The sequence below is a fragment of the Pseudopodoces humilis genome, chromosome 1, assembly GCF_049639895.1.
Source record: "Pseudopodoces humilis isolate 2021_Gansu_Grassland_sample_001 chromosome 1, ASM4963989v1, whole genome shotgun sequence".
NCBI lineage: Eukaryota > Metazoa > Chordata > Aves > Passeriformes > Paridae > Pseudopodoces > Pseudopodoces humilis.
The window spans coordinates 81,226,759-81,253,847 of NC_142200.1; positions in this window are offsets into that span (position 1 = coordinate 81,226,759).

The following is a 27,089-nucleotide window of genomic DNA, read 5'->3' on the forward strand; positions in this document are numbered from 1 at the left end:
ATTAACTGTTAAGAGTACACTTCAAAATGAAATCCTCCTTATTTTGCACATCTGATATTACAACAGTAATTTTGACAAAGACAGTCAAACTGTAACTAAAATAAACTGTGAAATAGAAGCTATTTTTTTTAATTAGATATTTGGAGGTTTGATTTAGTTGCATTTATTTATTCTCATTTTGCTTTGCTATAATCTTAATACCTTTGATGCAGGTACTCTGTGCTTTGATGATTTTCTTTTTATGATTTCTTTTCAAAGCATTTGATACATTAATACATGCTGCTCTGGTTGGATCATTTAAAATAAAAAAGAAGAGACTATTTTTATCAGCCTTCATTATTTTGTTGATTGAATGACAATGGAATAAGAGTACAGAAATAGGTTTGGTATGCAGTATGATTTGGTAACAGAATCAGAATGCTATTTCTTTATGCAATTTTTTTTTTCTCTCATAATCCCACTAGGCATTTTAAAACAGAGATATCTCTATTTTAAAAAGAAATCATTTAACCTCAGAGAAGGACTATAATTTAATGACACTAAGATAAATTTAAACAAAATACTGAAAACACAAATTGTTGAGACCTTATTGGTATCATTCTTTAATGATTTGAAGCAGAGATTATACACAAAACCCTCCTAGTAGTCATGAAGCACACTTGTGAAGATTCTACATAACCTTCTGTTCTGTGATAATGGTGTAAGCTAAACTACTGAAAGCATTCCAATCCCCTTTCATCTAATATTCCCATAGCAAATTCTAAACCTAATTACACAGTGTAAACTGTTTATTACAGCTCTCAGTATTCCTTGAATTTCAACAGGAAAAAAAAATCAATAAGAAAGTTAAATAATCTAACTTCACTCTTCTATTAGACAGCTTATTACCTTTGTCTCTTTTAATATCAGCAGTAAAGGTAAAGTCAGCAGCTGGAGAATGTAGAAGTCATAAGAATAGGAGAGGTTTGAAGGTTACAGAATGGTTTACTGAGGAAAATCTGAAGAGATGTTATTAAATAGCAATTAAGAGTGGTATATGGAAAATAGTATTGCTAAATTATTTGATGTGAGTCGTTAATGGAAGGAATTTCTGGTAAATATATATCTGTATTAGCAAAGAATAAAATTGTCCTTACATGCATAACCACTTTTTTTTCCTTAGGCTTACTAATAGCAGTGTCAGTGACAGCTGACCCAGCTAGATTTCCAGGCCTAGTGGTGAGGCAGTCTCCTCCTGGATGTGCATTTGTGCCCTACACGTATTTCCAGCTTGAGGAACTGCAATAGAAATACCAAGTAATGGGACTGCATGGTAAAACAGTCTGAAGAACCATGCTGGTTCAGAGGATCTTGTTTCTTTTTCACCCTATTCTTCCCTAAACTTTTGTGAAACTCTGTTTTTCTGGTAATTTTGTCCATAGAACATGAGAATATACTGCAAATGAAACTTGTGATTTCTACTTCTTAAAAGTCTTGTGCTGCAATTTGCTGTGACAACAACCATAACAAAGAACAGAAGTTTGGGGCCTGTCTGGGGCCATTCACATTGAAGTGAAGCACATGTGGAACGTGGCTATTTTCTTCTTTCAAAAAATTGTTCTAGACTTTCAGGTCTAGGAACTTTAAGGTGTTGAGTCATATGGACCTGTGAGCATCAATTGTTACTTTGGCCTCTATCAGGATTATCAGCAAGCCTGAAGAGATGTCCAAATTCCAGCTCAGGATTTATGAGGCAATTAAAAAGTGTTTCTGAAATTGTTCACCCAAGATTTTTTTTTAAATGCATTGTGAAAATTCAATTAGAAAATCTTGAGAGACTAATTGGTGTCACAGATATACTAAAGCAGAGCAATTCACAAGGATCTCACTTGAAGACTCACAACTTTCATTTAAGTTGCTTCAAATTAATCAAATATAGCTGCTGCTGTTAGTAAATACTAAGTAATTTCACTTAAATTCTGCCTGAAATACATTGACACAAGTCCCAGGTATTTTATTCATCCCATGTCTATGTTGTGGTGAAGATCAGATTTGTAACTACACATCATCCACCTCTCCATTTGTGACAAATGTTTTGGTTGGTAGGTATTTTTCCAGAAGTCAAACAATTTAAGTTAATGTAATGTTATATTTTAACAATGCAAATTCCTTCAATGGGGAAGCTGTTATTCCCTTGAGATGATATGTGCAAAAATAAAATCTAAACCAAGGTTCATATTTTACACTTACATTTACCTGTTTTGTGAGTGTTTGAGTAGGCTTAAGACTGGAAGAAGACACTAACTAAAGAAAACAACAATGACATTTTAATGCCAGCTGTTTTGCAGTGCAATATTGCTAACTTCAGTAGGAAAATGCAGCTCTTACCATACTTCATCGAATCAAGTGTACAATTCAAAGCTTTATAAATGTCAAAATTTAAAGTTCAAAATTACAGTGCAGCCTGGTGTCTGTTCTCTAGAGCTATGTGCATGGGGTGGGGAAGGGGGCAATATATATGCAAAGAAGGGGTTGAAAACAGAAATCTCAAAATCTGTAAAGAAGACCTCTTTCAGATTTAAAACTTGCTTACCTCCCTCCTCCAGTGATACAGAAATGTATTCTGCTTTCTGCCCTAAGTATGATAACTTCATTATTTTGAAATAATGAATGAATGAATGAATGAATGAATGAATGAATGAATGAATGACAGGAATTAATATATCCCATCACAGCACTTCACCAGGTTTTCTAGGTTACTTGATCAGGATCTTTTAGGCCCCTCTTGCAAGAAAAATTCCTTACTCCAGTGATCATCAGTATGGCTCTTCTCTGCTCCCCTTCCGGGTTGTGCTCATGCAACATTTTCCAAACACTGACTGCAGCTAACAGCACTTTGATCAGATCGTGTCCATAAATGGAAAAGAGGAGGAGAATCCTGAATAACAAATTCAACCTCACAGCTCATATCAGTGCCCCCTGACTGAGGACTTCACAGCAGTGGTAAGTAGGCTTGCTAGCAGTGAGTTCAGGCTTAACATTCAGTGGAAATATACCTGACATTCAATACATCTTCCTACAACATGATGGACCTGCATTAAATGCAGCATTCCAGGTGATATATTAGGAGTGCCTGCTCCAATGACATTAATACTTCCATATTTCTTTGTGAAATACCTTGCCTGAAAAATCCTAGGATTGCTTTTGACATTTTCATGGCTGCTTCACAGAGATGGTTCATAGTAATCTTATAATTGACTAATACACCTAGATCTTGCTCTTCCTCTGACATTTCCAACTAATGGCTTTCCATGTGAAGGAGGAAATTCTTGTTATTAATCCTCAAATGCATGACCTTGCACTTTTCTATGAAATCTCATGCCATTTCCTTGTTTCAGTCCTCAAGGTCTTTTGCTTTTTCTCAGTGTAAGATTCTGGTCTTTTCCTGTGCTGACAGTACCTCTGCTTTACATAACCAACAGAATTATCAGGCTGAATGTAGTACTAGGATCCTCAATGAGAATGTTTAAGCCAGAACCTAACATCAACCTTCAAAAAGTTTATTTGTAACTGCCTTTGAACTGGATATGCCAATTTTTAATGTGGCTATCGTTATCTCTCATTTAGTTTGTTCCCTTACTAAGTTAAATAGATTTTCTGAGTCTGGCAAATCCTTACCAAAGCCAAGTCCTTGTTTTTTTTCAAAGAAAGATATCAGATAAATGTCACAACCTATGTGTGCTAAAACCATGTTTGCTTTTTGTTCTGCTTGTCATTTACTGATTCTTTCTTTCAACATTTGTTCTGTAGTTCTGGATACTCAATAAAGAAGTTTGTAACATCCAAGATCATTTCTCTAACCTTTTGAAAACATTCTCAGAATGTAAATACCATCCACAGTGTGTTTTATTCTCTAAAAATCGTTGCTAGTCAGACTTGAATGGGTCTTGAGATCCAAACCATCCTGCAGATTGCTTGTAACAAAGGCTACATTTGTGCAGAAATCAGGCTGGTAACATCTCTTAAGGTAAAGACAAAAGATTTTGCTCAGGCATTTATGGCATTTGCACTTGGAGATGAGCTGAGCAAACTTCTTTGTTCCTGACCCCAGGATCTTTTTTAATCTTTGCTTAAGATATTTTGGACAAAAAAACACTTTTTCACTTTGCTCAACACAGAGACTTATTAAAATTCAACAAAAAATTTGTCTCCTTTAAGTCTTGGAAGTCTTGGATGTTCTTGGTAACTGAATTTATTATGAATATAGTTTGTATATATGCCCAAAGTATATGTTTTTATGGCAATAAGATTCTTGACTACTCACATCTTTATCTTACAGTCAAAGGAAAAGGAAACTCTGGTTATAGTCTTACCCAATAGAGGTCAATTTAATTGGTCCCTAGGTGATATTGCACTAATCAAGATGAATTGGAGCTTGTTTGATCTGCAGTTCATCTGGAAACATATTTGTGTGAAGCTGAAAAGCTAGGTGAAAAGTACAGGTTGTGAACTCTAGCTTTCAAGTTCTGGATCACTAAAATAACATCATTGGAAGGCATGTATCACATTAAGTTATACTGTACAGGGAAATAACTTATAAATCTGTCTATTAGAAATGTTTGTATGGTATACATCCTTCAGTGGAAAAAAAAAATCCTCTGTATTCTTTCACAAGCTATTTTTGTCATAAATAATAAAATAACTTACATTAAAATTCTAAAGAGACAGTATTTGTAAAATGTAATTAGACAAAAACATCTATTAAAAACATTCAGTCTGATGAAGATGACATCAGCCAGTGGTGGAAAAAAGTCTCACAAGAAAAACAAAAACTATTGATTTCTTCAGAAATCAGGCATCTATGTAGTATGCCTCTTTAGAGCTTAAATAAGCTCTGGTAGAGGTAGAATTTCTGAGCAGAAAGAGTTGCATTATTATGCCTAATTGTGGTTTGTTATGTAAATAGTTTAAACCATCTAGGCCACTCTTCTTATGGTTTAATGTGCCTATTTAGGTAGATAATGTATTCTGTCTCTAATCACTGCAGTGGTATTTCTTAAACACAGGTTTTTTTAACAAGAAATGCAACCAAAGAGTGCATATTTCTTTACTGATTTATTTTAAGATGTTAAGAAAAAATAAATCTCTCATTGTATTCATGAAGGGGAAATAAAAGATATTTGTTTAACATAAAAGTAAAATCTGAACAGACTTTCTACTGAGTGTATCTTTGAAATATTTTGTTTTTAATTTATTACTGTTGGCTATGAAGCTTTTATTAAACATCTCAGAAATATAAATGTACAATCCCCTCTCAACCTGCTCCCCACCCACCCCAAGGCATCTACAGTTTTTTTCAGCCAGCTATTAGGATTATGGAGGACGACTAAGAAAATTAATTAAAAATTAATATACACCAAGGGTTGTAATTTACAGCCCATCATGTTCAAAATATTTTTCTTTGTTCATAATATGTTCCATGTGTGTGTTAAAATTCAAGAAAATTAGTCTCAGCCCTATATATTATATTTCACTGTTTCATTAAAAAGTTGCTTAAATGCTTTCATTAAGTGGAACATTTATTTAGATATTAAGGGAAATTATGTTGAATATGTAAATGATCTATTTGACACCAAAAGGGGAAAGAGGCAGTAACAATTTTAATTAAAAATTCAATCCTAACAGGGTTTGCCCTCGTCAACTTAGAAATATTGCACAGACTCTTTATTAAATTGCAAAGTATCTAGTTAAAAGCTATTCACTGTGTTATCTGCTAAGTCATCCTTCTCCCCACCAGATCCAGTTTTTACAAAAGTCACTGGCAAAACTGACTCTAGAAGGCAACAGATGTAGTGTATAACTTCAGAGCAGCTTCCTCTATGGGATAAAATCATGCATTCTTGGCCATATTTGAGACCTGGCTAGATGCTTCTACAAGGGATGAAGAGGAACGTGACATATGCAGATACAGCTCCTGTACTCTGTGCCAATCTCTGGCTGTCACTACCAAGAGAGTATATGCAGGGCACATATGCTTTTGTTCCTTCTCCAGAGCTGGTGGACACAGGCAGAAAATGGAGCTGCCGAAGCACTTGCGTTATTTTCCATTTATACTGTAATGTAGCTGTTTTGCCTGTCTTGTTTTATGTGAAGGATAACACTTCCTCACTGGAAAAATCCATCAGCGGTGTAATGACTTGGAATTAGCAGAGGGAGTGGGAAGCAAAGAATCTGTGAGTACGTTTGGAAGCATTTGAGTTTTCAGGGGCAGAATACAACTAATGGTTGAGGAAGTAAGGGATCTCTGTTCCTGCTTGTGTTCATGTGTGGCAAGGATATTTCGTCTCAGTGTGAACATCACGTGGCTCAGACATAAAAAAGCTGCTTCTCTCCCTTCTTCTGCCATTGATCTTGCAGCACAGTCTTGTGTAACTACTTTCATATTTGAGTGGTGGGGATTTTTCTCCTTTCTCTTCTCTTAGCCTTTATCTCTCTTTCCATTTGAACTGTAAGGAGGAGTGTCTCATGACAGGTGTAGTTATACTGCACAATGAAACTCTCCTATTAGCTAGGACCTATGGAGCTGTAATATCAATAATTAATAATCACGAACAGTGCCTGGTTACTGATTCATTAAAACTAAAATTTATCCCAATTTTAACTGGATCCTCAAATCCCTGTAGGCAGGCCATACAAACCTGCTTAACAGCCCTACCAGCCACTTGACTAGTTCATATTATCATTGGATTTAATCTTTCCAGAGCTCAATGACCTCGTGCACATCAGCAAAGGAAATAGATTGACATCAGCGAAAACTAGGGCAGTGTGAGCTGTACTCAAGCTGGTGAAACATTGTCTGAGGAATTCTTAATTCCTATAGCAGGTATAAATCGAATGAAATTGTCACAGGGCATGGAAGCAACTCTCGTTTTTGTACTTTGAAGGGTTGAACCTTTCCTTCTTTACTTAGGCAGCCTAAATACATAGCGTTAGTGCTTCTTTTTGTCTAAACCTCTTAGGAGCAAATCCAACAGATAGGAAACGCTGAAACAGAGAAAGAATGTGGATGTCTGATTCAGGCCACCTGACTGACCTGCCAGATGTTCACTTGGGGAAAACTAATTTAATATTTTGTCAATTAAGATGGATGTTGAGAAACCTCTCCCTTCTTTCTTTTCTCGAGTTCCCATCTCGCAGGGCTGTTTGTGGCTCGGTTCCCCTGGCTCAGCCCTGGCTGCCGGGCAGCGTTTTGCCCTCCCTTGGCCAGGCTTTCCCCGGGGCTCTCGCCCGCCCGCCCGTGGCTGAGGGGCTCAGCCGGGCCCAGCCCCGGCCCAGCCCCAGCACTGCCAGCACCACACAAAACTCAAAGAAAGGTGAAAACCTATCTTGTCTGACAATGTTCTTTAGATAAGCACCTCAGACTTCAGATGATTATATTTAATGACAAAACACATCGAGGTTTTGCAGGCCTGCACTCTGTCTTTTTTACTGGAGTTTGTTATTAAAATACAACTCCTTTTCTTTTTGACTCTTTTTCATTTGATCTTGTTCTGTGGACACTCTTAACATCGGGACAGCCTTTATATCTGAACCCAAGGAAAAGACAACATAAAAAAGCATGTGTTTGTTCTTTTGAGTGCAGCTTGTGCTATCAGGGGCTGTGCCTTTTGGGAGATAACCCTGTCTTTGCTCCTCAAGCTCCACCTGAAGGGACGAAGTAGAAGCCTATGGTTTTATGTGAGCTCAGCCTGTGCAGGCAGGGAGCATCCCACCGGGGAGCTGCCTGTATGCCGTGTCTGTTCTGCTGTAGCAGAGTTGGAGACCTCGTTACTATATGGAACAAATGCGTGTATTTTGTTTTAGCTAGTAAACTTGTCCTATCCTGTCAGAAGGAATCCTGAGGTCACTGGTTTGGTTTTCCTCAGAAATGTAACATATAAGTAAATCATAAAACACACAGAGAAAATAGAAATAAAGAAAAAAGAAAAAAAGGGTCAAACATAGAACATGATTCCCTGCTGTGCCACATTTTTGGGAAATAGTTTGCATTGATGCATTGTGGATTTCATTTTCAGGAGCTCAAAGCAACTGTGTCTCTAAGAAAGCATCTGTAGATATCCTTTGCCTGAGAATTATTGAAAATGGAGCCAAAAGAGAACAAAACAACAAACTTAAATTCTGTACATTTACAAGGTAACACTTTTCTATAGCTTCAGGTGCCACATGGATTACAAGTCAGAACTCATTAAAGTTTGTATTAATTTAGTGTTTTGGTGTTTAATTTGTGCTAATTTAGACTGGGGAAACGGTTAAATGTTACTCACCATTCTTTTTCTTTAAAATTTTGTTAATTTTTTTTTGTGAAGAAGGCTTCTAAGTTTACTAGAAGTTTACTGCTTCCTAAAATCAGACAAGAAACAAAAGCAAGAAAACTGGTTTAGATAAAACAGGAAAAACATCTTTGAAACCGACAATAAAAACATGATCTTTTTATATCCCAGTACCCAAAAAGATATCCTAGTATTTCTATTAGTTATAGTCTAACTGAACAAACAGAAGCAAAACATATAAAATGCCTACTCCTTTAATATTTCTTTGAATAAATTGGATCTCTTGGAAGAAAAAATAAATTTATTACTTTAGCTCCTCACAGAAGCACCATTGAAATTCTGGGCCTTTAGAGATCTTTCTGCCATTGTTTATTAGAACTGGTCAGACACTTGATAAATGTTCAAGAAGAAAACCAGAAATAGCAAAAAGTAACTGTCAGTGAAGTACAGCCATTTAGCTATTGCTGTATTTCAGTTTTTTCATAGCTTCCAGTTCAGCATTTCAAAATACATTTCAAAATGCATTTTTGTTATGAACTGGAATGAAAAGGCAAGATTTGGAAAAATCTATTAAAAGTTCAGAAATACATTTGCTGAAGGCATAAGGAGTTTTCATTTGTGTCACGCTTAAACCTTCTATGTATTTAAACAGCATAGTATATTAATGCATTAGACTTTTATTAGAAGAAAATTCAAAATATAATCTAAACTGTAGAATTAGCACAACAAATTTGACAATAAAGGAAAAAAAACTCATAATTATTCACTTAGAGTATTTCCAGTAAAATATCACTTGCATGTGATAAATCTTCAGTATTGAACAGTTCCTTCAATTCTACATGAAGCTGTAGAAGCTCAAAAGCAGCTCTTAAGGGTGAGAATATCTTGGCCTATGGGAAGCACCTTGCTTCATGTTATTGAAGCAACAGTGGAAAATTAATGTTTCTCTCAGCAGTAACCCAGTCAGCAACAGATGCTTTAAATGAAGGAGAAGGGAGTAAGTGCCGTGTATCATTCCAATTGCACTTTTGATTTATGACTCAGTTCAACCTCTCTGCTGAAACCAATATACACCAAATCTACCACAACTAAAATGGACATTTCTCTCTTTAAAACAAAGCTATAATTACATTATGAGCTGGGTATTATAATTACAACAGTTCAACTCCCTTAGGAAAACCCTTTCATTTTAACTCCAAGATGAAGTTAAACAAAGTTAACTTCAGCAATGATCAACAAATCAATGAGAGAAAACTGAAAGGAAATGTTAATGTCACAGGAGCAGGTAGGGGAAGGTAAGGTTTATTCTGCTGTCAGTAATTAACTAAAATTTTTGCATGTTTAGCAGTACCAAATCAGTAAATCTATTATGCAGGAACACTCAGTGAAGTCAGTAAATTAGAGTTTTTAAGGCTTTTTTTTCAGCCTTACAAATGTTGTAGTCATTCTAGTCATGAATGTTTTTATAAGCTACCAAACAATGAGAAAGAAAGGTATATGTGCACAGTTCTTTGCGTGTTGATACATGATACATGTGCTTGCCCATGCAGAAGAATGCAAGCCAACTCAAGATCCAAACTCATAATGACTCTTTAGAAAGATGCAGCCTCGTTAGCCAGGCTGCTTCTCCCCAGACATGTTGTGCTTATGGAGTCTATAGACAAATTCCCTCTGTCTTTTCTGAGAATAGGAGATTGAGGAGAATTAGGGAATGGAGAAATCAGAGCACTCCAACCCTTATTTGGTAGAATTATAAATAAAATTTCGTATTTTTCTTAAGGGTGTGTCTCTCAGAGGAATATCCAAGAAGAGGGACAATTGTGCACTCCATTGTGTAAATTGTGCACATGCTCCCCATGTGCTTGGAACAGACTAGAAGTTGTTCCTCCCTAGCAGTAGAGGCAAGACAGCTGTATCTTGCCCTTAGACAAATTTTGACTCTCAATGTAGCCCATATTGGACTGTTTTGGAAATTTTAACAGATGTGGACTTTGAAAAAAAATGCTACCTACAGGGATCAATACCCATAAGGTATGAGAAGTTTAAACTACTTAACATTAAGAAACAGTAATAATTTTTGCCATTTGAGAAAAGGCTTAAGATTCGTAGCCACCTTAGTAGAACATGTGAAATAGTCTGATGTTAAGTGGATGTGAGCTGAGAATAGCAATGTTTATTTTCTTCCTAGGTGATTGCAACGCTAACAGCAGGGGTAGCTTTCTGACCTCCGACGGCTCCTGGTAGTCACACAGAGCCTGCAGAGAGCTATTGTGCTGTGCTGCCATTTACAGATGTAATGTCAAGCCCCTCCACATATTCAAAATTTTCTATATATTGAACTCATGCCAGCAGAAAAAAAGAGCAGACACAAAGTCAGCTGAAAACCAGGTTTGATTCCACTTCTGCAGGCAGCGCTTCTGTCATACCACAAGGGGTATAATAAGATTAATGCCATCACCACCACTGTAAGTGATTTTCAGCTGAGCTACTACAATGAAAAAAAACAAGTGTATTGTCAAAAAATGGAACACCTAAAATAGTATTTCAAGTTTCCCTCAGTTCTGTTAATAGTAATGAAATTTAAGACATGCTGATATTGCTTAATATAATTTTAAAAAATAAATTTGTCTAATCAACCACATATTTCCATGGCCTTAGACTGTCTGGCTATGCTTTTATCACTAGCAACATTTCACTCCCATACAGAATGAAAGTGAAAAGTTTAAAAGGCCATGTAATTTTCATGGGTTTATTTTTATTATTTTGAAGCTGAACATCGGAACATACCTGCTTATGGACAATAAACATGGACTTTCTTTCCTTCTGGCTATGCCAATTCCATAATCAGGTGAACCTTTCACATGTTTCTTACTTCTTGGTAGTCTAACAGGGACAGCATTATTTTTTTAAAAAATGCAGTTTTAATGCAGTAAATTCCTTTAATACATTGTAATATAATATTTCTTTAATATAAATTTTTGTGCTGATCTATGTCTCAATATTTATTTCTCCCTCACCTTTCACTCCGTAAAGAAATATATACTCTGTTTGACCTTCACTGTTGTTCAGGTTTTTATTTTATCTGCTGTGCATTTACTTCTGACATTTGTTCTGCCTGGTATCTTTCTGTTCTTTCTATTTCCTTTGTTCTTTTTCTGTCCCCTCTGCATGTGTATGGTTTTAGTGATCTGGAAAAATTGTCATCTGCAATTTTCTTGAAGCTTACCCTGATGCTGCAGTTTCTCTTACTTTAGGAGTTTAAAAGTTTCTAGGAAGGGTTTGCATATATATTTGTAAAACATTTTTTCTGATGTCTCTTTGTCGTGTTGCCATTAATAGCTGTCCTCCCGTGTCTTGGATCATAACTAATTTTGTTTTGTTGGGGTTTGTTTGAACTTGCTGCATAGCTGCTTTTAGTTGCTTCCCATATCTCACTTTACTCTTCTCATTAATTCTGAACTTTCTTTTCATTATATTGAATTCTAAAAATACCATTCTGTAATTTCACTGCCTTAGATAAAAATATTAAATTATTTGAAATTATCATGTGTTAAGAGCAAAGGACGATAAACTGCTGAACTAGATAGAAAGTTAGTATCCTAGTTAAATAATGTTTGACAGTGGATTATGTGTTTGTACCTACATAATGATCTTCCTATTACCTTCTTGTAGAGGTTTGGGAGACAAGGTAGGAACGTTTGTGGTCACATGGGTATATGTAGAAGAGGTATATTGAGTATATCCAATCCCTAAACCAAAAATTGTGAGGCATGATACGCAATGCTCCCTAGGGTTTTTTCCTGCCTGGGTCTTGATGGTATATCAGTCTGATTATACAAAATAAAATGTGCTGACTTACGTTAGATAAGGACCCTATACCGCTGTGTGAATTAAACTGGCTGTGATAGAGAGGAGACTGTGCAGGAGCAAAAGCGTTGCCTGTGCCTTTGCCAGTGATTGAGATCACCCTAGAGTGAAGCAGTTTCCTTTAGATTCAGGAAGACTTATTCCAGTTTAAGTAATGTTATTACAAAAGTATTTTTATCGCTTATGCAAACTGTTTCATTCCCTAGCACACTGCTTTTAACACCCAAGGCCTTGCCACACATTTTCCATCATTATTTTAAAGGGGATTTACTCCTTCCTATAGAGCAAATTTCTTGGTATTATAAAATCACTGGACATTGAAGTATTATATTTATCCTTGGGCTTACTAGGGATGACAGGGAGGTTGAGAAAATCTCTATCCTACCCATGATTCAAACCTGATCTATAGGGATTGTCTTTTCTTTTTGAGAGAGAGATAATTCAGTCTGCAGAATTGAGCTTGACAGAAAATTTTTTGTCGATTATGTATGAAGCTTTGAGATATAGTATTCTATCAACTAGGGAGCCGGATAAAAACTTCAAAATTCAATTTCTTTAAGGCCTCAAAATTTTGCTGGATTCTTTTCTATTGCAAATCTAAAACTTCATCCAACAACACAGCTTGATTCATGTCTGTATTACAAATGATTTACTATGGTAAAAGTAAACACCTTTATTTTCATGAAAGACCAGGGATCAAGTACTCTGCTTACTTTTGGACTTATAACCACTTCTTTCAGCAGGATGTTGATTATTTGGGGGAGTTTTTCCAACTGTTGATTTTAGCATCAGACACCTTTCTTCTTTAGTGCAGGAGATGTTAGCAATCAGTGAAGTGTTAGTCCACATCTTTAGAGGCAACTATCACTAGTGTGAACACAAACATAGAATAATAGAGTGTTAAGTGTTGGAAAGGACCTTAATTATCATCTCTTTCCAATCCCTCTGCCATGGGCTGGGACATTTCCCACTAGACGGGGTTGCTCAAGGCATTGTCCAGCCTGGCTAGGTTTGAGGCGTCCACAACCTCCTGGGCAACTTGTTACAACATATTACCACCTTCGTAGTAAAGATTCTTTTCCTAATATATAACCTAAATTTCTGCTCTTTCAATTTATATCCATTACTCTTTTTCTTATCACTACACTTCCTGACAAAGAGTCCCTCTCCAGCTTCCTGGTAGATCTTAGTCAGACACTGGTTGCTCCAGGCTGAACAGCCCCATCTCAACCTGTCCTTGTAGGGGAAGTGCTCCAGTCCTCTTAATAATTTTGTGTTTCTCCTCTGGACTTGTTCCAACAGTTCCATGTCCTTTTACTCTGGGAACCCCAGAGCTGGATGCAACACTCCAAGTAGGGTCTCACCAGAGCAGAGTAGAGCAGGAAAATCACCCCCTTTGACCTGCTGGCCATGTCCCTTTGGATGCAGCCCAGGATTCCATTGGCTTTCTGGGCTGGGATCACACACTGCTGGCTCATGTTGAATTTTTCACCACCATCACCCCCAGGTCCTTCTCCTCAGGGCTGCTCCAAACACTTCTCTGCCCAGTCTGTGGGTGTTCCTGGAATTGCCCTGACCCATGTGCAGGACCCCGCACTTGGCTTTGTTGAATTTCATGAGGTTTGCATGGGCCCTCCTCTCCAGCCTGCCCAGCTCCCTCTGGTTGGCAGTCACAGGCACGGTAGAAATGAAAGCAAAATAGAGATTCTTTAATATGAGTTTTTCAGAGTCCATGCATTCCCATGTTCCTGCTATAGCAGCTGTACAGGGAGCACATTTTCTTACATTAACCTTTGTTGAAAAGTAGATAGTTCTTTACATTGTTTTCTCCTCAGTAATATTTTAAGAATAATATGGAAACTAAATAGTGATGTCTGTTTTGGATAAAAAAATTCTAGAATAACTAACCTCTCTGCAATCAAAGTGGTGGGAAAAGTACATCAAAACAAAGGTCATGAAATTCTTTACAATATTTTCAGCTTCCAAAACAATCATGAAGACATAGTCATAAACAGCAGATTGAAGTAAATGACTAACAAAAAGCAAGTTAAACTCTGACCTTTCATACAAAAATTTCCTAACATGCAACTCAGTCTGAGTCAGGAGGTACAGTCCAAGGATATGCTTTGTAGTCCTGTCTTCTTTAATTACTGCAGTGTCAGTTCAATGGTTCTGTGAATAAAGAAAGCTTTTTCTTTTTTCCTTTTTTCTCAAGCTAACTAGCATATTATTTTCCTTGGCCTGTTTACCCTCAGCAGCAAAAACATGTTGGAGACTTCAGGCATGAAGTGCGTGACATTTTGATGCTTTGATCTGACTGCTGCATACACAAATGGTTAGGGCAGAAGTGAAATGTCTGGAATGTTCTAACAAAACAATGTTTCTTGTGCCTGAAAATATGTGTGTTTATGTTTAGATGATCATGTGCAGGCATATGTGCATTTTATCTTCAATATATCTTATTTTTCTTTCATTTTTCATATCTTACATGTATTTTGGATCACTATCTATGAAGTCACATCCCCTTATGTGATCCATTGCTCCTCTCAGTTTTTCACTGGCTTAAGTTTTAAAATTTATATATGAACTTTTAAAACAACTCCGGACTAGTTCATGAACTCTAGATTTCACCACTGACAATTTATTCTTTTTATACAATTTCTGCAGGTTTGTCCCCTGACACATTGTTTAGAGAGAATCCTGCCTGAAACCTTCTGTGTAGAAAGTTAACACTAAAGGGCAAGACTATTTCAGTCTATCGTATACTAACGGAGAGAAAGCAGTGAGTGATATTCACCCCTCCACATGCACCCCTGTGCCTCTGACTGCAGCCTGGGTCTACTGAGGAAGTTCACAGTTTAAGGTCTTCCTAAAAACTCTAAAAAAGTGTAGCATCTAGATTACAGTCATGATACATTAGCAGTTTTTCAGCTCTATTACCCAGCATTTGTTATGTGGCCAGTTTTCAAATCAACTTCAAACTGTATTATTATTATTGTCTAAGATTAGAAAGAGGTAAAAGATAAAGCCTTAGATTAAATCCTAGTGTGCAAATCAGGACGATCTATTAAATAGTTAATGATCATCTAAGATCTTCAACATTAGCAGCTTATTCCTCTTCAGCTAACTCATCTCTCATCTCTGAAATATGTAGCAGGCTTTTATAACCCTATGTTTGGTCACTAAATAGACACTTTATGCAATGCATTTAGTATCTATTAAGAATATTATTAGCATCATGAACAATTATTAAGTATTATATGTAGGTGATTATATTTGTGAAGAATTTAACACACAGCTTGCATATAAGCTCACACAGTTTATCACAGTGATACTTTTTATTAGAGATTATTTTCTAATTTCTCAAATTGAGACTAATTATCAAATGACATCAGAGTGAATGATCTAACTCTTTATATCTGTAATGGTAGCATTTAAATGTAAACATGAAAGTTAAGTAAAATTAAAATATTATAGCTCTAGCCAAAGTAAGATAGAACCAGAATTGTATGAAAAATGAATAATAACAATTATTTATCTTTTTTAGGCATAATCTACAATTTAAAGAGCAAAATGTTGTTTTCTATCTGAAATATAATTATGATGTGCAAAAATGAAGGAAAGAATTTATGCTGGTTCACACAAACTAACACAGAGTTGGCAGCTTAAGGAACTATCCTAATAGTCTCCTTTAAATTTGGCAGAGTCACATGGAAGTTACCTCAGAAGAGCATTTTGAACTTGTCTGTTTTCCACTTAATAAACATTTATGTGTTGATTATTTTTTCTTTTTCTTGCTCCTAAGATGGCAAATCTAATACCCTAAAATGGGCAGGCATGTGTCTCATAGTCAACATTATTATTTATAGTATTTTGTGAAAGTATAAGCAGTGATGTTCTGTTTCCTTTCATAGCAAGTGATTTATGCTGGGAGATTTTTAATAGCTTTGTATTGCCTTCTGACATGTGATCCATTAAGATGTCACAGCTGCACCTTTGTACTTATCTCTTTCACTTCATTATCTCTTTGGGGAGGGGGAAGATTTTGGATCAGATGAACTCACAGGGTATGGGATGAGTTTGTTATTATTGGCACGAGCGTGGAAGACATTTCATTCATTCATTGTGTGATCTTCAGCCTTTTGAGGTCACTAGACAAACTTCTGTTGACTCAAGTGGTGCTGGATTAGGATCTCAGAGAGCTGATAAATGTTATCAAGTTCTTGTCAACAGTAAAGAAAGTCAGTGTAAGCTACAAAAAACAGTACTTATATCTGGAAAGAAAATGTCTACTTCCAACTTTTTTAAAGCAGGAAAGTTCAAGAACCAGCAATAATTAGGGAGAAATAATAAAGAAATCCTTTATCCAAACTGCATTTTCTTACTAGCTTCTCTTTTTGATGTTTCTCTCGGAATATTTTTTGCTGCCCTTTTTGTCACTTCCTAGGCTCTCCAGCTAACTTTCAGGCTCCTAAAAATGCCATTCAGTATTTTTTCACCCTTCACAGAAGAATATACTCACCTGCCATGCTGGTCCTTCTTCCCAGTTGTTTTTTTTTTTTTTTTTTGGTCTTCCCTGCTTCTATTGCTAATTTTGCATTAAACTGTTTGTCCTTTTTTTTGTCAGTGGTCACATCAGACCTCAGAAGTGAAAATGTCTTTGGAACACACTGACTTTTTCAAATAATTTTGTAAGTGACTTAAAAATCCTATGACTTCCGTTCACTTCTATATCATTTTCCCAAGCTGTTATCAGATATTATAGGCATATTCATTTTTTAGTAATGTGATGAAAAGGAGATGTCCAGAAGCTAAGAAACACTGAGAACAAATTCCTTCTTGTTTTTCCAATGTGAATAGGGTTTTGGTTCTCTGGTTATGTATTGGATTTAGCACTGTAAATATTGTCTATATTAGCATGTCTACTCCTATTACACTTTCATTTATTAACATTCTTATATCTTCTGTTTAATCTAATTTAATTTCCCATGAAAACTTGAATTGTACCCTTAACCTGATGGATTTTTCCCAGTCTGCAAGGGTTGTTTGCCTTTCAGTATTTACTGAAAAAATTTAATGGATGTTAGAGACCTGTAACTTGAGGTTATCATATATAACAAGTGAAACCACACTGTTTAGCTGTAATGTCCTAGGAATTCATTTGGTATGCACAGATAACTGGTCCCAAGTTAACATGAGGATGGTTAAGAGATAACCCAGTGCCATTAACTTTGGGTTCTTGCAGCCATGGGCCATTTGCTCCCAAAGAAAAACAGCAAGACTTAAAAGCAAACAATTACAAGATCAGCATGAAAATCCTATTAAATCTCACAGCATGTAAAGATTACATGAAGGTTACCAAGGTGCATATTATAGTTTTCTATCAATATGTACACACACAAACACACAGACAGAGGCAGATGTATATGTTTTGAAGGAGTTTACTTCCACACTAACAAAAAAAGAAGAAAAAACTCCTGCATCACTACCTGTAATGTTCTGTGCTGCTTGCCATCACAAAATGGCAGCTGGCCTGCACACTGATCTAGTTTACCTAAATTTAGATGCACCATTACCAAACAGAAGTGTATCATAGTGAGTCCAGTTGCTCAAATATTGTGCTATTGTGGTGCTGGAACACTCCACAGTCATTGATAATTTTGTCTTCAGCAAGTATCACCATCTGCACATCGTTGCCTAGCTACAGAAAGATTGAGTTTATGCTGAGTACCAGATGTGTACCATGGCCCATGTGAGGACCTTGATTCCTACAAGATCGATAGTGGGAAGCTGTCAGAGCACACTGCTGTTCCCTTTCAGTCTTAATGGACAGGCTTTCCTTTCCACTTTTAAAACCAAGGTACAGGGATACAGAAGTAGAAGGGTAGGAAATTACATATCCGGGCTCCCCCATTAGATATAAATTTACATAAAATCTTGGTTATTCAAAGCAGATTACACAAGATATGTTTGGTAAGATGGGAAATCAGATGGGTATCAATTAACCTTCCTTGTTCACTGATAGCCACTCTCTGATAGTTTCTATAAGCAGAAAATAGTTCAGTGTTGAGACACATTCACAAGTGGAACAAACTTCAGTTTTTCTCCTATTTTATCATTCTAAGTTAAAGTACAGAGAATTTCCTGCAGAAGAAACATCATTCTTGTGTAGTTAGCATTTTTTTTTATGAGAACAAGAATGTAGACCTGCCTGTAGATACATGAGAAAGAAATTATTTTCTTCACTGAGATTTGACATTTTAAAATATTTTACACTGGGTTAGTGTTCATGAAATGGAAGAAATTGCAATGTTCAAAAGTTTTTGCACAGTTCTGCATGCATACCTCCATCCTGATATGCATAAGATATTCATTCTTGTTAACAGAATAAGCCATTAAAATCAATATTTTTTGATACTTCTGTGCAACTAAGACCAAAAGGAAACCATCAAACTGATTTTCACTGGCAGAAACTGGACATAGATATCCAGAATGTAACAGCTAACATTTTTATCTTCTGTTTAACATTCTCCAGAGTGTGTGTGTATTCTTGTACTTATGCAGCTTTCTTTTTATATATCAGCATTCATAAACTTCTTTAGAAAGCAGATAAGAAGGAAGATCATGATAAGCCCTGCTTTGGGTATTAGTGATAGAAATTGGTCATGCTGCCAATATAAAGGCATTTGCAGCCTGTGCACCAGTGTGATACTTATGTTTTCTTCCTCCAAGAAACAGCTGCATGTAGCCTTAGATTAATGGGGATGTGAAAACAACAATCTTTAATTTTATGGAGTTAATATTTTAGAAAATATCAAAACAGTTGATATAGGGTTGAATTAACTACAGAGTGCAATCTGAGTTACTTTTATCTTTCTATACACAGGAGAAATTACCAAAACTATCCGTCTACTTTAAGATAAGTCTCTCCCTAAAATGATTCAACAGTACAATATGTAACTATCTTTTGAAACTCATTTAACACTGTTGTCCCTGGACATGAAATAAATTTCAAGAATGTAAACAGAATTAATTAATTTTTAACTGTTACCATTATTACATCTCCATCTGCACAGGACCTTTTGACTCTGTAAGTACATCCACTGAAATACCAATTTTTAGGCTTTTACTAGACCTAACTTAGAAATTATGAATATCTACTGTACTTACTCATATGCAGAGGCCTGTGAACATCCATGAATACAATGACCAGTAAACTTTTTGTAACCAAAGAGCATTTGAATAAAAGAATAAAGAATGCAGACAAAAAATACTTTAAAGAAGAAGGCAACACACCATACTCTTTAAATTGATGATTCTTTTATAGTGATGTGTAGTGGAACAGAATTTTTAAAAAAAAACTTTAAAAAACTTGGTGGGTGACTTCTCATATTTCTATTTCTTTTTAATCTCTTTGAGGAAAAGGGAAATGTCTTTCCTTTCAATAGGACTTTTGTGCCCACTGCTCTGCCAGAGCAAGTGGAACAAAAGTGGGTGGGTGAAGGGATGGATGGATGGATGGATGGATGGATGGGACTTAAAATTATGAACATATAAAAATCAGCTTCATTTGAATAAATTGATTTGCTTGAAGACTGGTTTACCTCATCATCATTGAGGTGTTATATTCTGTTAGCTTCCATATATCTGAAATTAAAACGCCTCAATATTTTAACCAGCATAAGGTTTTCATATATGTTTAAGGTGTCCATTTAATTCTATGTCATCTGTATTCCTGATTATATGTTATAATCTTCAGTGTATCTTAACTAGATCCCAAAACAATGGAAGTTTTTTTCAGGATAGGTGGTAACCATTAATATTTTCAGAGTATGGTGTATATTATTCCTCTAAAAATCTTTACCACTCTTTGAGAATCTCTTAATGCTATGTTTTAGAAAATTTGGGTAGAAGTTGATGCTAGTGCAGTCACTTCAAAGAGACATTGATTTTTATTTAGACTCTCTGGTCCTCTAAGGACTTAGGTATGTGCTTAGCTGTCTCCTTTTTGACCATGGACTTTCCAGTGTGTGGGACTACAACATAGATATATTTAAATTTGGGAATTGTTTGGGCCTTGTTTTTAATCTGATCCAGGACAGAAACTTTGGTCTATTATTCTATGACCTTATGAAAGCACTGATCAGAAGCATGCAAGCAAAGAATGAAATATTACTTAAATAAATTTCCACGTCTTTTGGTTTTTGTCATGCTTGGCAATTAGGTTATCAAAGCTATTTTCTCATCAGAAAAGATTTGTTTCTTCATGACCTGTGTTATCCTCTTCTGTGACTTGAAAAGGAATTCATAATACTGAATTACCTTAGACTGTGATGTTCAAAAGAGTAGGACTGAGGTTTGACTACAAGATTGAACAGGAAGAGAAGCTGGGCTGAGAAGTATAGTGTATTACATGAAAATATTAACAGTGCAAAAGCAAAGATCAGGTAATCAGAGAATCAGAAATTTGTTTAGTTTAAAACAAAAACCTTTTAAGATCATCAAGTCTAAGCATTAACCCAGCACTGCCAATTCCACCAATAAACCATGTTCCTAAAATCCACATCTACATGTCTTCCAATTACCTCCAGGGATGGTGACTCCACTACTTCCCTTTGACAGCCTGTTCCAATGCTTGAAATCTTTCTGTGAAGAAATGTTTCCTGGTATAAGACCTAAACCTCCCCTGGCTAAACTTGTTGCCTTTTTCTCTCTTGCTGTCACTTGTTACCTCAGAAAATAGACCAACCTTCACCTGGCTACACCCTCCTTTGAGGCACTGCAGAGAGCAATAAGGTCTCCCCTGAGCCTCCTTTTCTCCAGGCCAAAAGATCCAAACTCCCTCAGCTACTCTATGACTTGTGCTCCATACCCTTTACAACTCCTTTGCCCTTCTCTGGACATGCTCTAGCACTCCAGTGTCCTTCTTGTAGTGAGGAGCCCAAAACTGGACACAGGATTTGAGGTGCAGCCCAAGGAGTGATGAGTACAGGGGGAAAATCCCTGCTCTGGTCCCATTGACCACACTATTGCTGATCCAGGCCAGGATGCCATTGGCCTCCTTGGCCACCTGGGCACAGCTGGCTCACGTTCAGCTGCCTGTTGACCAACACCCACTGCCTCCTTTTCCAATGGGCAGCTTTCAGCTGCTCTTCCCCCAGCCTGGAGCATTGCATGAAATTGTGACCCAAGTGCAGGACTTGGCACTGGGCCTCATTAAATCTCATCCCACTGGCCTCAGCCCAGGGAACCAGCCTGCCCAGAGTCCTCTGTAGCTTTCCCACTCCAGCAGAACAACACCCCCACCCAACTTGGTATTGTCTGTTACTAGAGATGTCCTCAATCCCATCATCTAAATCATTAATAAAGTTGTTAAACAGGACTGTCTCCAGTACGGAGTCCTGGGAAACCCCACTTATAACCAGCCACCAGCTGGATTTAACTCCATTTACACCACCCTCTGGGCACAAGCATTAATTCATTTTTGCTTATCCGGGGGAGAGATAATGAATCAACCATGTGTGGAGTTGAATATAAGGAAAAATACATTTTGTGTGTTTTGAATTTTCTGAACAAATCCACGGAAATCAGGTGGCAGTTGCATAGTCCATTGGTCAGTGTGTGCTATCTGATCCCTGTAGCCATCAAAGAGAGTGACTTTTATTGTAGCTTTACTAGAGAGTTTCAACTTCAGTCTCGTAGCTTAATCCCCTGAAATCTTCCTTGCTGATATCAATCATCAATCATGTTGATAGCTGTTAAAATCATAGTACCTTAAAGGCTGTGACATAATAGATGCTTCTTTCTAAAGCTTCACTCTGAACTCTGTTGAGAAGACACACATCCACCCCCCCACCCCTTGAGAGATAGAGAGAGATAGGGAGGGAGAGAGAGGGAGAGAGGATGAGAGGGCAGTTAAAAAGGACTGAGTCTCTAACTGCCCTTTATGTATAAGAGAGAAAAGCAGGAAGGGAGGCATTTACAGAGCAGTAATGTGAGAGAAAATCTTGCTCCTACTCAGTGTTCAGCACTTTGAGGAAGACTTTGCACCAGAATTCAGTGAAAAATCAGACAGAAGTTAATGGAAGAAGTTACTGACTCATATTTAAGGTAATTAAATGGCACTAATCTGATACACAGCAACTATTGTGGATGGAAAAAGTTTCTTCTGTGATTCTATGATTCATTCTTTTAGCATATTTGCAGATTGGAGGATGACAGATTTGCTCATTCTTATCCCCAAAGAATTTCTACTCAACATTTTAACAATTAGGCAGTGGGTAAAAGGTGACTGAATGCCATCCTTACTGAAAATAGGCAAAACCAAGGGAGGAAACTAAGGTAAAGTTTCAGCTGTAATGGCAAGATCTTGCGCTGAATTTTTCACAGATTTGTAGCTACTTGGGGTGAGGCTGCTCTCAATTTCTGTAATTAAAACAAAATGAAAACACATGAGCTCATAAACAGGTTTTGTACAGTTTCACTGCTACACAAATTTCTATACAGGTAAGTGTAGCTATGATCTGACTAAGCCTGTTGAAAAGATTCAAACCAAAGGTGACACCAAAAGCAGAGACCAGCAAGAGGAGACAGTCCCTTTGCTTCACTCTCCATTTTACCAGAGCTCACATCTAGCCAAGCTCACATCTATTCCCCAGTCATACAGTTACAGACTGCTTTTGTCCAGTCATCCACTCTGGCAGTTCAGGATCTCTTAATTTTAATCATGAGAAAGTCTCTCTGACTGAACTTTTAGGCCACGATCTCCACAAAGAACAATAAAACAAAGGACAGTACTCATTTGTGAATATGGATAGATCATTGCTTTGCAAATTGCCAATGTTAGTTTTATCCTTTTATAGAATCTTTTAGGACACTGTAAGTTTCTGAGATCTTTACTGATCAGAAACCTTCATATATAATATATCTTTTTTTTTTTTTTTTTTTTTGTAATTGTGAAATAATTTGGAAGAAGCTTCCCTACTAGCCATGCTTGGTTATTTTCTTTAGAATTCTCACAGATGTTTGATCAAAATATACAAATGTTCCTGTAATTTTCCCATCATGCAACACCTTAATTTTTTCAGTGGTAGTCAGTCCTTGAGCAAATTCTATTTCATAGAATAGGGCTGACATAAAGCAGTGTCTGCAGAATCCAAATATTTATTTAAAAATCAGTACATATTTTTCTGCAGTAGAAATGTACAATGGCCATAGAATTTTTAAACTAACCTGTAGATCTTATGGGATTAATACAATTTCTATAAAGATTTCAGCAGATTTGAAGTATTTATTTTGTGGGTAGTTTCTGTAGTAACAATTTCTGTAAGGAAGGTTTTTGGTAGACCTTCAGTTTTTACAGGATCAAAGTTAGTCTATTTAAAGTATTAGCATGTATTTTTTGTGGAGGTCTTTCAGGGGTGAGTGGGTGGTGGTTACATTTGGTCTTTTTCTGGACTGGATTTGATTGTTTTTTTGTTGTTGTTGGTTTTTTTCTTTCCTAGATAGTGCTACTTTTGGAATTGATACTGCTTGCTTAGATGACTCTGAAGCTACAGTTAGAAAATACCTAAATATAAAATAGATGCATGAGTGCATCTTGGGAAGGTGGTATTATAAATGGAGAGCTGTCATCACATCCTTCACAATTACATTATCATGTTCTCCTGTGGTGTACACCTGTGGCTTGTTGGCAAGGCATTTAATTCTGAGGACTGTTGAACACCATGCATTTTCATATGAATCAACGCAAAGTTATTTAACACAGGTGTTTCTGTAATTGTGATACATTGGGAGATTCACAGTGCTCAGTAGCCTTCAAAATTACACCCTCCACCTGCGTGGTGAAGTCGTCTAACAATACCTCACTGATGCTGCTAATATGCTGTGATGCGTTCAAGTTAGGCATCTGTGTGTGTTTATGCTGAACCATGGTTCAAGCACGCTGCAATGAAATACCTCAGATATTTTAATATTAATATTATACCCAACTATTCATTCTCTTAAAGGCCCAGTACCTAGATGAACCTTTTTGAGGTTTTTTTTGTTCCTCAGGATGTTACCAATCCTCCTGGCAGTGGTCAAGCAAATTTTACCCCATTCAAGAAATATTGTATCATAAAACATTGGGGTGACTTTAGTTCTTTAAAATATTAAAGATTAAAAAAGATTAAATTATATACATTTTAACATGTATATAATTTAAGATTATAACAACATCAGCAGTGCTGATTTTTTTTTTTGTTTGTTTTTGTTTTTGTTTTGTTTGGTTGGTTTGTTTTTTTTTTAAATAAAGGTAAGACTCTTTCCACTACTGTGAAATGATTATATTTTAAAACAGGGATTCTAGCCAAAGCCTCAACTTCACAAAGGGTAAAACAATTACTTCCCTTGAGATCCACCAGGCACTGCAGAATGACCACTTCAGCTGGCAAGCAGAACCTAGGAGAAACAGGATCCTGATGCATCATTGCTGGACGTGGTAGCTCACATCTCACTCACAGGGCAATTAGCCAGAGGGAACTGTCTTCTTTCATGGGCCCTTGCTTTGCAGAAGGAGATGCTGGGTAGCTTTACTTTGCTTCTGTGCTAGATGTTAGCATCCACATGTTCAGAAAAACATACCTCCCTCCACCTTTTCCTTGTCTCCTAATACCTAGCTTTTGCTAGGTATTAACAATGGAAGGGACAGCCTGAATTATGTGTTGCAGTATATACCACTCAGTCACTGGCAATTTTTTCACTCTTCACAGTGTCTGAATGGATTTTGCAGAGAGCAGTAAAACTGATGTCTGATAAGCCAATTGTATATACAACCACAGTGGTGCTAAGCTTTTCAAAGGAAAGTTTGCATGGATTTCCTTTTAAGGAAAAGTTGGGTTTTTTGATTTTGGCATTTGGGCTCTCTCCTTAGTCTTATTCTTAGAAACAGACAAGTGAAGTATATCCAAAATTTTTACCAGAAGTTGAAACATTGGTGGTTTAGCAAAGTTCTCTTTTGCTAAGCAGGAGGCCAGGAGAAGTGTCAGGTAATTATAAGAAGTGGTGCTAAGACATCTTGTTCCAGTTTTACTCCCTCTTCACAGCTGTGTAACTTTTGATTTCCCTGTAGCTAACTCTGTAGCTAAATTAAATTAACTGACATTTAATTTTTTTAAAAATTGAACTAAAATCAAGAGCTAAAATTTCAAAAACTGCAGAGAATCTGGTCCAATATGAGAGCTTATATTTCAAGGACTATCATAGCGAGCATGGCAGAAGGCCAGCATGGATCAGCAAGCAACTCCTGATTGACCTCAACCACACAAAGGAAGAGCACAGAAGCTGGAAGCAGGGATAAGGAAACAGTAGAGAAGCACTACCCAAACCTGCAGAGATGGAGCTGGAAGCTCAGCTGGAACTGGAACTTATGAGGGATGTGAAAGACAGCCAGAAAGTCTTCTATGAGTACACTGGCACCAAAGGAAGATGAAATAAATACGGGACTACTCAGCAGAGATGGAAAGATAGTGACAAATGATATGCAGAGAGCCAAGGTACCCAATATTGGTTGGGTAACATTACCAACAACAGAGGTAAGATCAAGTGAAGATGCAGTTAAGTCATACAGACATACACAAGGTCAAGGGGACAGACAGAATGAACACAAGGGTGCTGCAGATAATTTGGAAAAGAGAGACAATACCACCATCTTGAAGATGGGAAAGAAGGATGATCTACAAACTACAGGCTTATCAGCCTCACCTCATGTCCTGAGAAATCCTCCATAACAAACTGGGTGCTTACAGAGTGCACACCCCATACATTTCTGGACAACCGTGGCATGAGGAAAGGCTGGAGGATGGGGGTACTCTTTAAGGGAACACATGAACAAAGGGAATGGCAAGAACTGAATAAGGTTCAGCTTCGGTAAACAGACTTCTGCATCTGGGATGGACTAAATTAATGAAGGACTACAATCTTGGTGTTTCCTGGGTAGAATGCAGCTTCGCAGAATGCAGGACCTGGGTTTCTGTGTGGAAAAGTCAGCAGTGCACCCTTGCAGCAATAAAGGCCATCCACATGCTTGGGTGGATTAACAATGGGACAGCCAACACTTCAAGCAGTGGATTTTGTGCCCCACTCAATTCTTGTGAGATCAAATATGAAGTATTGAATTCGGCTTGGGGATTTTCAGTACAAAACACTGAGTTACCTCTGGGACAATACAGAAAGATGAAGCCAGACTCTTCTCAGAAGTGCACAGTGGAGGCAGGAGAAGTAATGGATGCAAGCTGGAACATGGGGAAATTCTTCCTAGGTACAAAGGAAATATTTTCGTTTAATAGTGGTCAATCACGTAGACCAGGTGCCTCAAGGATCTACAGGATTTCTCGGAGATACTTAAACTCAGCTGGACACTAGCCTGAGCAACCTGATCAGAGTGTTTTCACATCAACCTTGGGTGAAAAGCAGCTGAATGGTCTCTGGAGATCCCTTTCAACTTATACTTTACTATGATTCTGTAGAAATGCTTAAGACAAATTTTATGTTTGTTGGAAAACAATGGTGGTGGGAATTGTGTTCATACTGACAAGGATTTACTTAAATTCTGTTGTAAAATTGATCTCCTCTATATTTAACAGTTAATAGAAAATATATCGTGATTCTTTTGAGCAGAATGCATCGCTTTAACAATTAGATCCCTAGACAGCATTAAATCTATGATATTAAACTCTGCTAAGCTCTTTCAGAATGCTGACCATCTAGAAGCTAGTGCCTGTATAGAATATATTTTTTCAAATACCCTGTATTATTTTTTAATAAGACTTTACTATATACACTATAAACAGAATACTAAGAAATTTTAAAATTTAAAGAAATTAAAAGACTGTATCCCAGTCTAGTCTTAAACTATGTTTTACTAAAAAACAA